General features: G+C 42.6%; 1 pseudogene; it reads left to right on the top strand.

The window, feature by feature from the left end:
* The first annotated feature begins 2,044 nt into the window (after positions 1–2,044).
* Positions 2,045–14,129, top strand: LOC119361422 (annotated as a pseudogene).
* Positions 14,130–15,027: the final 898 nt, after the last annotated feature.

Genomic DNA, 15,027 nt, shown 5'->3' with positions numbered 1-15,027 from the left:
AATCAAATATTTTTGATGTCAAATTTTGTTCACTGAGGATGACAAGTTTAGTTAGTGAGTTGATGAATCCGATTCAGTTCATTTTTTTGCCAAAAAATTACCGTGGTTGCGAACTAAATTTGACATTCTTGCAGCAATATAAATTGCCATGAAAACACTCGATTTACCGTGCCTAAAATTCTAACGTTGGATTATTAGCATTTTTTATTAAAAAAATGGCCAGGACTATCTGGGAGCCCACCTGCCATAAAAAATGTTCTCATGAAAAAACTACTCCCTCCTTCCCAAAATATAAGGCGCGATTGACTTTTTACGGTCTTTGATGCACGACTTTGACCACTAATATATATCAATGTATATGGATTGAACATTTATAAATGGCATCATCGTATTTGTCTTGCAGAACAATTTTATTTCATATGTATGTATACTAATTTTATAGACATAGAATACATGAAAATCATAGTCAAAGTTCCGTAACGAAGACCAGAAAAGTCAAACCGCGCTTTATATTTTGGACAGGAGGGAGTATTGTAAAAGAAGTTGCCATCCCCATAGGTCCACTGGATATAGAATAGGAAAACGCTTTCACCCGGACAGCCGGCCGAGTTTGGATCGCACGCACGCTGTGTCGCCACGCGTCCTCGCCGGCATGTGCTGCCTCTCCCACGGTTGGTTGCCTATCCCACCAGCCCTTTTCTTTTTTTCTTTCTCCCTCCCTTATCGTCTTCCTCCCGTCACTCCCATCCCCGAGAGAGAGAGAGAGAGACCATGAGTTGTGACCAGCGGGGAACCCCCCTCGCCCCCTCCCATCCTTGCCGTTTTTGCTGCGAAAGAGAGCGAGGACGAAGACCATGGGCTGTGATCAGCGGCAGCGTGAGGAGTTCATGGTGGCCGCGCTGCATCGACGGTGGGCTGCATCGATGGCGATTGCGTCGTGCCGCTCCGTGGTGCTACAACCCGCGGTTTACAAATGATGGAACCAAGGCTTCCAAATGATGGAAGCCCGCAACTGCTAGTGGTGACCACGCGGGGCGCGAGGTGCTGCAACCGGTTTGCCAGATGCTGGAACCACGACAACTTTTTGCTACAACCGGGTCAGCCCAGAGCTGGAACTGGCATCGATAATTGCTATCTGCCATGCAATGTGCAGGAACCCGAAGCGCGCTCACCGTTGACGGCAACCTTTTGTTGGAAGCAGTGTGTGTTCTTGCTGGAACTAACTATATTTTTGCTACAATCATCCCTGGAAGCTTTTTCTGCTGGCTTTGTTTTGCTGGAACCAGCTTTAGTTTTTCTGGAACCTAATAATTCTTTTGCTTCAACCGACAAATGAAAGATTTTTGTTGCTTGGCACTCCGGCCCATAGCGAGCTTGAGGCGGTGATGCTACCCGCGGGCTGGAAGCAGCCGGTGTCAGAGTTGCAACCGTGGTGACCATGACGAGTGCTACTCTGTTTTCTACTACAATTGGCAATGCTGCGAGCCAACCGGCGACATAAGGAGGTGGGTTGCCGGTGAGCATGGGGGCAAGGACGAGCGGGGCGGCCTAGGGGGGCGAGTGCAGTGTTGCGGGTAGCCGGCGACCGCTGACGCCATAGCTTCTAAGGGGAGAGGAAGGGGCAGATCGAACGGATGCAGGGCACTTAATCACACGGCCGGAAGTGGACCAGCCGAAGTATTAGGCCGGCGCATGGGCGCCTAAACAGAATATCCCTTTTGCTGCAGTAATCTCGGGGCCTGATACTGGATCGTAATTAACGTGATGAGGAAAATACTGACCCGTGCACGTGGGACGTGGGTCGATCGGTGGTAAATCAACGCGCCGTCGTATCTCGTACGGAGTACTACCTATGGTAACATGGTGCTGCATGATGCCCAACGTTAATGGAAATCATCCTTATCCAGCCCTTTGTTGAGACGTACTACTACGACGGTGTTATGTCGGAGTAAACGTTGTGACGCACGCTAAACCAGCCACTCCCTGCTTAAATTGAAGGGGAAGATCGATCGAGAGCCAGAGCAGAGCACAGAGACACAACAGGATGAGGGTGGCGGTGGTCGGCGGCGGGGTGAGCGGGCTGACGGCGGCGCACGAGCTGCTCGCCACGAGCGGAGGCGGCGTGCATGTGACCCTGTACGAGCAGGAGGAGAGCCTCGGAGGGCGCTCCAGGACGGTGGCCGTCGACGACGGCGCCGCCGGGTGCGTCAAGCTCGACCTCGGCTTCATGGGCTTCAGACAGGTCGGTGGTGCACGTGTAGTTACGCTGCCTCATGCAGCCAGCTGCTGTACAATTTCCCATTCTATTCGTCCCTTGGTTTTGGGCCTGGCCGAGGAGCAAATCTTTAGGTCTAGCATTTTTACTGGTTTTTTTTTTTTTTGAGAAAGATAGCATTTTTACTGGCTGAGATATTGACATGTGCTGGCCGCGTGGAAGCGGCCATTAATTTTATTGATTCTACAACGCTACTAATAACAAACGAAATCGATTTCATTAGGTCTAGCATTGTCTTTAGCACAAACTGTTTCGTTTTTAAATGGGTTTTGCTAGGTCTAAGCCAACGGAGATCCATGTGGATTTTGTTATTTTAGTTTCCTTTTTCTCATTGATTTTTTTTAAGTTCCCTTTTCATTGCTTTATAGTATAATATAAAGCGGGGGAACCCTTTTTCGTAAAGTTCCTTTTTCTTATCTACTCCCTCCGTTTCAAAATAGATGACTCAATTTTGTATTAACTTTGTATCTATTTTGGATATAAAGTTAGTACAAAGTTGAGTCATCCATTTTGGAACGGAGGGAGTATTATTTATATTCGCTTCATTGACTTTACATTTTTGGTTTCAAATTTTGTCTTGGCCACACGTAACTACAATTGCCCGTCAGCCTCTTCGCAAATTTTTTTTTTAAAAAAAAATTGCCTGTCAGCCGGCCGCACGTAGTTGCAGTTTCACGCCAGCCGGTTGTACACAATTGCCTGTCCATCGACCCGTGCGTCGTTGCAGTTGCATGTCCACTGACCGCGTGCAACTACATTTACATATTTTTTGCTTTTATTAAAATTAAAAAAAGTTATATTCATGTCTTAGAAAACATAAAATTATGAAAAAGTGAGAAAAATAAAAAAATAAATAAAGTAAAAAAAATGATGACATCATCTGACTTAGACTACTGAGATCGAGATGTATAACGGAGAAAGAAGATGACGATTCGATCGTCTTTTTCTAATCCAATGGTTCTCGAAATCGACTTACCCGAATCATTTTTCTGAGGCAACTTGTCAATAGTGGGCCAGGGCGGAATTTTGGTGACCAAAGTGTATCTGCACCTGGGCATGAACTTTCCCTAAAAAAAACCTGGGCATGAACATTTTTTAAAAAAAAAATAGGAAAAATATTCAAACAAAAGTAAAACCTTTTGGAACTGAAGAAGCTCAAGTGTGCTAGGAGCATGCAGGGCAAATGACATTTGAGGAGTTCTAGGCAGAAGAAACTGTCTCTCAAAGAAACTTTAAAAAAGACATTTTATCGAGACAATTTTTTTCTTGGGTAGAACTCCTCGATTGTCATTTCACAACAAAACTTGCATGCCCCTAGCACACTCGAGCTTCTTCAATGCTAACTTTTTTTTGAACTTCATTGCTTTTTTTTGGATTTATTACTAATTCGTGAGAAGTAGACAAGTCTGGACTCATCTATCTATGGTTAATGAATAGAGGCCCCCCTTTTTACACCATATGAGCATAGGTGGCAATCGGGCCGGCCCGGGCCTTATATGGCCCGACACACACCTGCCTGGTATGGCCCATGACGACCCGTTTACAAGTGATCGTGTCGTGCCAGCATGTGGGCCTCACCTCGGTGGACGAGCACGACATGCATGGTAAACGCGTCGGCCCGACATGGACCTGCTTTTTGGCCTTTTTCGTGCATTTTTGACTTTTTGATCCAATTTTTCCCGAAACAAAGGAAAAAATTAGGAAACAATTTTAAAAGCTAAACGGTTGTACCATGTGAACCCGTGGGCATTAGCTCGGCAGCGAGCACGACGCCTGTCGTACCCAACTCTTATTCCCCGCGTAGGTTGGGGAATAGTCGCGTAACGCGCATCCCCCCTCTGGAACGCACAGCCATATTGGGCCGGCCCAGTTCTGCTTTTTACTGTGTGCCTCCCACCGATTACCAGTTTTTTTGTTTTTCTATCGGGGTTTTCTTCTTCCTTTTCATTTCATTTTTTCTTTCCTTTTTCAAAAAAATTCATCCATATTTATAAAACAGTTCATCAAATCCAAAAAATGGTCATATTTTTAGAAAAAAAACATCAAATTCAGTTTTTTTATCCATTTCCGAAAATGAACATTGAATTAGAAAATGTTCATAAAAATAAAAAATATTCATCAATTTTCAAGAAAATGTTCTTGAATTCAAGTTTTCTTCATCAGTTTCAAAACAATGTTCATCGAATTCAATTTTTTTATCAGACACAAGAATTGAATTCAATTTTTTCCATCAAATTCAATTCAATGTACAAAGTGACCACGCTCTCAGCCGTCGCCACGTATCGCGTGTTGGGCGCTTGCTTGGATTTTTTTTTCTGAACATGTATTCATGTTTTACATTATTACTTCGGGGGTTTTCGGCGTTTCGGTTTGGCCTGGTTTTTCCTAGGTTATGGAAAGAAATAAAAGAATATGTGATTTTTTTTCTTTCACAAGATGCGCAAATTTACTTGTCGTGGAGGCACAGATTTTCTTCCGCTAACTATGCCTCTCGGAAAAGGAAAAAAATGAGTCTTGGTATTTTTTATTTTCGTAAGAGACACAAATTTACTTCTCGTGGAAGCACAGATTTGCTTCCATGTCGAAGCAGTGTTCTAAAAAGAAAAAGTGTTCTAAAAAAAAGTGAAGCTCCCTTGCACAACGTCACATGGATTTTGTAAAAAAAAAAAGCGTTTGTCTCCCACCTTTCCACTGACTCACTCCGGCATCTGCTCCTCCTCCGCCGCGGCGGCCAACTTCTTCCACTCTGCCGGCGCCTCCCGAGAACCATTTCGACCACGCCGAAAGGAGCCCCATGACACCTTCGGCTTCCTCCGACGCAGGCGCCGCCACCGGGCCTCTCCCACCGCTGCCCTGTGTCTTCGCCTACCCTCAGCCGGCGCCGTCGGCGCGAAGACCGCTCCGGCGAGGTGCCTCCCCCGCACCCTCGTACAGGCTTGATCTGCAACATAGCTCCCCCGTCTCCCCGCTATATTTTCCAGTTCGTGCCCATTGCCCACCTGCTCATCGCACGGAAGGTGCTCGGTGGAATGCTTCTAAGCACAAAACTCATCCCAGTGTTTTCTAACTACAAATACTATCGCATTTTCACGCTGAACCTTTACATTATTATTATCAGCATTGTTTGGTGTCTGATTGATTTCGCATCATGCCAACAACGCACTGTGCCGGATCTAGTCATGGAAATAATTAGAAAATATTGGAGTTGTTGCTTGTTAGGCTCAGCGAGCTCAATGGAGAGTTCTGCCTGTGGATTTGTGTTTCTGTTTTGAGGTGGTTGATTATTTTGCAGTGTTCGTAGCAAAATGTCCAAAATCGATACAACACTAGCTTAGGTATTATCCTTGGAAGGGAGCTGCATTGACTGCCCTAATTAAGACACGTATTGTTATGTTTTCAATATAGTACTAAAATGCTTATGATTGGAAATGCAGTTGCAGCTCTATATTTTTATTTTATTCTGATTAATTTTTGTTCCTCACTAATATTTTTGTTGTCATATGCATCAATGCAGGTAACATATCCCCATATGGTGGAATGGTTAGAAGGCCTCGGGGTGGAGATGGAGAGTTCAGACATGTCTTTCTCAGTGAGTACACAACCGGATGGCAGCGGAGGATATGAGTGGGGCAATGGCTACGGTATCTCAAGCCTCTTGGCACAAAAAGCCAATATATTGAAAACAAGTTTTTGGCGCATGCTCCGTGAGATATTCAAGTTCAAGAACGATGCTCTGACGTAAGCAGTCCAGCCCCTCAGTTCTCATGTGCATCATGATACTTCCATTCGTAGCTTGATATATATATATATTATATGCCTTGTGTTTATATATGTGATGACGATTAACTCGCTGGTTCAAACTTTGGCTTGAAGGTACCTGGAGAACCATGAACATAACCCTGATCTGGACTGTAATGAGACATTGGGGCAGTTCATTCAGTTGCATGGATATTCCTTATTATTCCAAGAGGCTTATCTTGTACTCTTCAAATCTACTCACTTGCTTCTGCCCTTTTTTAGTGTATCCGTCAACCCTTCATTTTGGCAAAATCTCACATCAGGATTTCAGTTTTCAGTTTTTGATTTCAATTTTTGAACAGTCATGTAAAACTGTGAAGAGAAACTACAGTTTCAACTAAATATGGAAATTTTAGATGAAATATTCAAATTCTAACTTAAACCTTGGTCGACTCCTTAATGGTTAGTACATTCAATTTCCCAGCAACTTCGGTGCATTGCAGGGGTCAGTAATTAAAGATGGTTATTATGCAGTTTTGAGTTGGTGACACGATAATATATATATGGTGCAGATTCCAGTCTGTGCAGGCATGTGGTCATCTTCATCACAAGGCGTTCTTAGCTTGTCCGCTTTCTTCGTGCTATCATTTTTCCGTAACCATGACCTTCTTCAGGTGCCTAGCTACTTTGTATACATGTTACATTCCCATTTCATTTGCATTCTTAATTCGTCTTTGTGCATTTGAAAGCTGATTAAGTCGCTGCACTCTCAGCTGTTTAGTTACCCCCAGTTGCCCACTGTCAAGGCTTGTTCGCAGTCCTTTGTAGACAAGGTAAGTATTACAACCCATATAGGCGGCGACAACAAGCTCGCACATGATCTCTATTTACTGCACTCTCTAGGCTTTAGCTGCAGCCTAATGCAGGGACTGAACAATGCAACTACCGCAGGTAAAAGGAGAATTGGAGAGCATGGGCTGTCGAATTAAAACAAGCTGTTGGGTCAAATCTGTTTCAAGCCTTGATGGAGGTACATACATGCGTTATTCTTTGTTGATTAACTGCCTGAGGTATATATATTATTGATTCACTAACTGAAACAATCCTCTATCTTGGCACTGACAGCAGCTGGCTACAGAGTCTTGGAAAATGATGGTTCAGAGGAAACATACGACAGTGTCATCCTTGGGGTTCATGCACCTAATGCTCTCAAAGTATTAGGAGCTGAAGCTACACATCACGAACTGAGAATTCTAGCTGCCTGTCAGTATGTCCAAAGGTAAAGCCTGCCCAATGTTGCTAAATGAACACATAACTTAAGTTTGAGCTAATCTAGTGATTGTCTGATACATTTATGTTGCAGAGATATATACCTCCACCGTGATAAAAATCTGATGCCCCAAAATTCGTCCGCATGGAGTGCCTGGAATTTCCTGGGGACAACTAGCATGGGTTTTTCTGTTACTTACTGGCACAAAATTCAGGTAAATTCGTTAACGCAGACATATTTTCATCACTTTAGAGCACACTGTAGAGCAGGCTCACGGAATAACAGCAAAATGGAAGCTTCAACCTAATATCTCCAGCAGTATGAATGGATTGCCTAATTACTAATTGTGGTCTATTTGTTTTTTTTTTTGCACTTCCAGAAAATTGAATCTGTCAGGCCTTTCCTGGTGACACTCAACCCCCCTCGTGTTCCGGATCATGTGTTGCTTAAATGGTCTACAAGCCTTCCTGTTCCGTCTGTGGCTGCGGCCAAGGCTTATCTTCAGCTTGATCAGATCCAGGGAAAGAGAGGAATATGGTTCTGTGGGGCATATCAAGGTAACCAGTCTCATGAATTTCAGTTTTTAGATAATTTATTTGTAATAACTTGCATGTAGTTCTACGATAGACTTTTACTACAGTAAAGTTAGGTATGAAGTGATCTAAAGAACATAGGTCTCAAATGTCTCTTCTGCCTCGGATTGCAGGTCATGGCTTCCATGAAGATGGATTGAAGGTATTTCATGGACAACCTCTCCATTTTCCCTTTTTGATCTGTCTAGCATAATGAACATTCTGTTACGTGCTAAAATTGGCAAGGGTCTAACAAAGCTAAACATAACTAATCCTATCACAACCATAACTAACCATATCCTTGCTTACTAGTCGGCCTAAGGCCCAAGTTATTTCCAAGCTTCTCCTTTACTCATCTATGGGGGCTTTTTCCTGTTTACCCCATCCTGACATATACGCTTTTAGTTTCAATCACATAAAATTTAGAATGACTATTTCATGAAATAGATATGTGAGGTCTATTTGTGTTTGTCACATATTGATCGATGCAGGCTGGGAAAGCAGCAGCTCAAGGTTTGCTTGGAAAGAAATTTCAGCTTCTGCGGAACCCAAAGCAGATGATTCCATCATGGACCGAGGCTGGGACGCGCCTTCTAGTTGCAAGATTTTTCAACCAATTCATAACCATCGGTAACTTGATGTGAGTCCTTGTATGAGTTGCTGTACTACGTGGTGTCCAATTATGAGTATTTTTCACCTTGATAGTTTTCGTGCAGATTAGTCGAAGAAGGAGGTAGTGTGTTGAGCTTTGGTAAAGTTTGCGACAAATGCAGTATAAAATCTGTCATGCGAGTTCATGACCCCTTGTTCTATTGGAAGGTTATCTTCTCTTCTCTTTTCTGCGTACACATGCATTTTTTATTTTTCTGATTGGTGATATGTCCATGCGTGATTCTTTATTTCTTGTATACTCCAGTGCAATTGCTTTATCCAACCTTCACATTTGAACCACATGTGTTTATCCTGGCTCTCTGACGGCTTTCAGGTTGCAACAGAAGGAAACCTTGGCTTGGCAGAAGCCTATATTAACGGATGTTTCTCTTTTCTTGACAAGAGAGAAGGCCTTCTGAATCTTTTCCTGGTAAAACTATATCATAGTTCATGATCTTATTGGTAGAGCTATTTCTTCTTCATTTCAGATCAAATCCATAATCTATTTCTGTGCAGATACTCATTGTTAACTGAGATGTGCGTAGGAGCTGCAGGAGTGCCAGAAAAGGGTTCTAAACCTTCCAATTGTCCTTGTCCACTGAATTCCAATGAATTGTTTGATAAAAATGAAGTACCCCCTCCGGTCCATAATAAGTGTCGTGGTTTTAGTTCAAATTTGAACTAAAACCACGACACTTATTATGGATCAGAGGGAGTAGTATCTATCAATCTATGTATTTGTGATTAACCATGTATATTAAATTGTTTGCTTTCAGGAGTCGGTGGACACCCTTGCATGTAATAGCACGGTTGGCACATTCTAAATACATTTTACGCGAAGTCTCGAGGAAGAACACTGTGACACAAACTCGTCGGAACATCTCTCAGCACTATGATCTTGTCAGTACCCATGTCTCTTCTTTTGTTATTACATTTCATCAGGGTTAAGATAACTAGCTACATAGGTCAATTTGTAATACCAGAATAATTAAAGATCATACTGAGATTGAGATATTTGTGACTTTGTGTTCCAAACCTTATAAAAATGATTTACTATCATTCATTACTTGCAGTACGTCTATACATAACAAATAATACTAACAGTTTGTCTTTGTTTTCATATATGTGTGCAGAGTAATGAATTTTTCTCGCTTTTTCTGGACAAATCGATGACTTACTCTTGTGCTGTTTTCAAGGTTTGGAAATCTTGTGATTTTATTCTGCAGCTTGTAAATTTTGGAGAGTAGTTTTATTAATTCACAGACTAAAATTAAATTTGGTAGATGGAGAATGAAAGCTTAGAAGTAGAGATTTTTTACAGTACATCATACTACCTAATATGATGAGTAGTATTAGGCTGATCGAACGGTTAATATAAATCAGTACAGAATTTGGCTTAAGGACAGATTGGTAATTTTGGGCCGTTCCATCCTCCAAGGCGTGTGCTATGCTGCCCCAGGTCCTTCGCCATCCCGACGCCGCCTTCCTGCCTCTGCGCTGGCCGCCAGATCGCCCGTGCATGCCCAAGGACGGGCACGCTGCACCAACGCCCCTGCTCAGCCTGACAAGTAATGGCGCCCTCGTCTACACGGCCGTGTAGATCAGCAGCGCCGCAGGTTCTCCATTTTTGCCGGCTGCCGGCACAATGCTGACACCGATTGTCAAACCAGTTAGTTGTGTCTCCTAAGGCTGCTATGATTAGGTTTGCTGGAGCACTGTTGAAGTTAATCAGGATTTAGGTTTTCTGGAATTGATCAAAGATTTAGCTGTCCTGTCCGATACGTGCGTGTTTGTGCAGCAGAGAATCGATCACAAGCTCGTTTACAGGCGTGTGTCGTCAGGTCGAATACATCCAGAAGCCGCTTTGGCTAGCTAGCCTATGCAGCGTTGGCCAAGAGCACCGACGAGTAACGCATTAGGAGGTAACAAACACCTCCTGGTGGCCCAGGAACGTGTGCCGGTCGGCGGCGAACACCCTGCCCATGACCTCGAGCGGCAGTTCGATACGGAAACGCGGACGTGCTGCCATGGAGAACGGCACCCGGCGGGGCATAGACTGCCGGAGCGATAAAGAAATACAACGCACTGTCCCAAAATACCCCTTGAGTGTTAATATACTACCGGAATTCTGCTGTAGTATTGCGGCATCTGGGCCATTGAATCACAAAAATTAACGGTCCAAATTCATTTGATGTACCGTAAAAGGTCTCAAGAAGTAGCCCAGCAACGTAAGCTTAGCCTTCTAATCGACAAGGTAGTACTTCCATATCTCTAGAACTTGTGTCATTAGATTGATTACCAATTAGACAATGCTGTGAACTTGATCTGGTGGTATTTCAACCTTGCAAAATACATATTCAACCAAAGGCTAAAGTCAAGAGGGGCCATCATGTTCTTGATATCGGTAGCGGCTGGGGAAGTTTAGCAATACAAGCGGTCAAACAAACTGGCTGCAAATACACTGGAGTCACTTTGTCAGCGGAGCAGCATAAATACGCAGAGAGAAAAGTCAGAGAAGCTGCCTTAGAGGTTAGTTCTATGTTACCCCCACCTTTATGCAATACATCTCCACTTTTATAGTTTAATAGTAATTACTGATCCACCATATGCATGTGTTCACTGAGAAAGTGTAGTGCGAGTATTTTAGCCTTTCTATCCTCTAAGCCTCCAGCCTTTCTTGTAATTGATGATATAAAGATGTGGAGAGTAAGGCTTCCTTACTCTCCTTTAGCAACAACTTTCCATGACCAATTCAGCCGATACTGTGGGGACAAACCACAATACAACAAACCTTTCATGGTTACATTCCTTTAAACAAATCGAGGATCAATGCCTACTCCACGTGCTGCGATGGCTTAGGCTGTTGTCCCATATCAAACCTTACATAGTTACATTCCTTCACACACATTTACCTTGGAGGAAGTAACTCGGTCTTGCTTGGTGGTGGTTGTAGTTGAGGAATAATGCCCTTGCAGCGCTGGCTTTGTGCGTCCATGCATACCACCAAGTGGTTAAGATTTGGGGTGCCTCCTGCCCTGTGCGGTCCACCCCGATCCCATCCCCCGCCATTGCCATGGTCATCACGGCCTCCACGCTTGTCACGACTACCACACTCTTCAGGACAACACCATTCTTTTTCCCCTCCGTACCTTCCTTGACCCTCCGCACCATCTGCTTGCAACGAGTATTGTCGTCCCTTCGGCTGTGAAGGGATCAACAACACCTTGTAGGACTGCAAATCACGAACTCCAGACCTCACTACCTCCCTTTCAACTCCCCCGCCGCCGCCTTGGTCACCACCAACCTGGTTAAGGTTCACGAGAGTGGAATGGGATAGATTGGGTAAGCAGCTGGCACATATAACCCTGGGTCCAGCCAGCCCACTCGAACCGAAACGTAGTACCCTATGCACCTGCCAGCATCATAGTTTAGCTTTGTCTTATCTAATTTATGGTTTCGCCGCTATGTGTTGGTATTCAATACATTTGTAGAATTTGGCGAGAAGAGTTGTCGATTAGTTTGGAACTGAAGTATACATTTAGTTAATCAAGATTTCTCTAAGTATTTGGATTAAACGGAGTCAGTTTTACTATTTTTTTGCTTCCAAATATCTTCCGCAAAAGAGAAATATATTTCGTAAAGATCCAAGGATCCAAGCATGTTACTGTTTTGGAAGCTTTTTTCATTGTTATTTTGTTTTTGCGAGATTTTCTAGCACACCTTTTTTTCAGGTTAGCTGCTATGTAATTTTAACATATGATAATTGATAGAAATGCATAGAGAATTAGTATTGTTTCGTCCCCAGCTTACTTTGGGAGGGTGAAATCCTAGTTAGCAATTATACTGTCTATTGTTATTAACTTTTATATAGGACCACATAAGTTTTATGCTGTGCGACTACCGTCAAATACCACCTTGCAAGTATGATGCAATCATAAGCTGGTAAGTATTACTACATTACGACTGTTCACCGTGAATTGGACAATGCCCATATGTGTGGTTATACTTACGTATTCGTCTCTGTAAATCAGCGGTATGATCGAACATGTTGGCCATGAATACATGGACGAATTTTTTGCCTGCTGCGAGTCTTACTTGGCTGAAGATGGCATATTGGTTCTCCAGGTTAGTGCATGACAAATATCATTGTTAATAAATGTATTTCCAAACAGCCTTACGGACGGCTTCCACTATCACTACAAACAACAACTTAGTATCCAAGCAAGACCTTAGGCTTACACAAGAACGAGGATTAGACCTTCTTCTTTTGGATTGTCAGGAAAACCCAATGAAACATACTCCTTCCTATCCAAGCAAGACCTTAGGCTTACACGATCATGAACTAACGATTATCTGCAAATACATACATGTGCATTATTTAGTTCATCTCAGCTCCAGAGGAACGGTATGAGCAATACAGAAGGAGGACAGACTTCATAAAAGAATACATATTTCCTGGCGGTTGCCTTCCTTCTTTGGGCCGTGTAATGTCTGCAATGACCACATCATCAAGGTTCTGGTACGTTTTACATCAATCCATCGATATTTGATTGGTTACTTCATGGCCATGGATGGATCTCCACTGATTAAACCCTCCGTGTTCTTGTTGCGCACTGAGTGTAGCATAGAGCATGTGGAGAATATTGGGCCACATTACTACACAACTCTGATGCACTGGAGGGACAACTTCATGACCAACAAAGAGTAAGTATCAACTTGGTGAAAACAAGACTAGCACATATACCATATGATCATTGCGCAAGTAAATTTGCTGTGACGATTATATACATATTCATATGTTACATTTGGTGCTCAGTTGGTATTAGTTTCTTATTGACTTCTTTTTCTTTCAGTCAAGTTTTGGCCCTGGGCTTTGATGAGAAGTTCATCCGTATATGGGAGTTCTATCTCATATACTCTGCGGCTGGTTTCAAGTCACGAGCAGTTGGAGATTACCAGGTATGTACATATGTATGTATGCTCACTGTGTATGCATTTACCTATGTTATTTCTAGACAAATGGAAGTCATATACTCCCTCTGGTCTTCACGAAATTAGCAGGGTCTCCAAAATGTAGCGACCATTAATTTCCACTGCAGTAAATCATAAAATTTAATTGTCAAATGATGAAAGTGCTTTCTTGAGAAATACCTAAACATGTGGTTTTCACATATCAAATCAGAACACTTTAATTATATCTGAATCTTCACCTTTTCCTGATGCCTGGCTGACATATATATATTGCATGCAGGTTGTTTTCTCTCGTCCAGGCAACCGTCGGCTAGCCCACCCTTGATGGATAAAGGCAATATGTCCTTCTCTGTTCAGCTGTCGAACTGCTACTTCTCGATAGCTTACGACCTTTCAATAAATCAGCCCTGGAATGGTTTGTTCATATGGGCAGCCTGATCTGGTGGTTTGGTGATCTACCTTCTTGTTTTAATCATGAAATGTTTGGTTTTTAGTGGCAGTGTATTGTTATCTATCAATGAACTTGTATGATGCATGCATGTGTGTATGCAAGTGTTACATTAGACTTGTTACTAGAATTTGAGAATTGTATGGAAGGAACTGATTTGTTGTTTTAATGTCTTGTCAGAAATAGTGGATGCCATTGTTTGTACTTTCTTTGTCTATTCCGTGTTTGGCATTTTTTTTTGTTGGCTGGGAAGAGCGTCGTTATACTAACCAGGCATGAGCTAGAGAATATACATGATTTTACCTTCGTCCTTCTCTTGGTGGCCATACAATTTGGAACTCACTAGTTTTGACAATCCATATTACTACATAAGAAAAAGAACCAAATATTGCTTGTTCATGCGTCATGACAGGACCTACTGAGACATCATCCTTCGGTCTTATAGAAAGGCACTCGCTCTCTAGTAAGCACTAGAATGACGAACCTCACTGAAAAATCACCTAACCAAATTTTACTCCCTCTTAAGCAGTAGTAAGACTAAAACTGCCACACACACATCAGCTTAAGTAATAACTCAAAGAGATTCACCAATGCAAAACAAAAATGTATATCCGGCATTACATTTTGAGATATTAACGACTTTTTTGCTTCAAGCGCCTGCATATTTGGCAAACTACCAGTGGTTTGCTTTTGGAACCACGAGTTATTAAAATCATGATGTAGTAATTAGTGCACTACTTGGTGAGAAACTGTAGTGATGCACATAGATATCCAAGAAATACAATGGTCACTATGCTAAAGATGCTTATTCTGAACATGACATCTTTGCACTCTACTTCGGAGTTCAAGAACATGACATCTTTACTCTCTAGAACCAGAGAGTACAATTGCTAAGTGCTTTTTAATAACTTGAAAATGGTATGATTTGGTTACAGAAGAAATGGTGTACAAATCAATACTAGGCTACTCAATTGGTTCAAGAGCACAATTTCTTCCATATCCATGAACCAGAAACATGTGATTCAACAGGATAACAAGGACTAAATTTTCCCCGCGCGCGCATGCAAAGATCAGTTGAAATTTACGGAAGCATTAAGCATAA

Source organism: Triticum dicoccoides, chromosome 2B, assembly GCF_002162155.2.
Source record: "Triticum dicoccoides isolate Atlit2015 ecotype Zavitan chromosome 2B, WEW_v2.0, whole genome shotgun sequence".
In the NCBI taxonomy this organism is placed as follows: Eukaryota; Viridiplantae; Streptophyta; class Magnoliopsida; order Poales; family Poaceae; genus Triticum; species Triticum dicoccoides.
The sequence above is the reverse complement of the archived record's forward strand: the minus strand, read 5'-3'. Positions and strand labels throughout refer to the sequence as shown.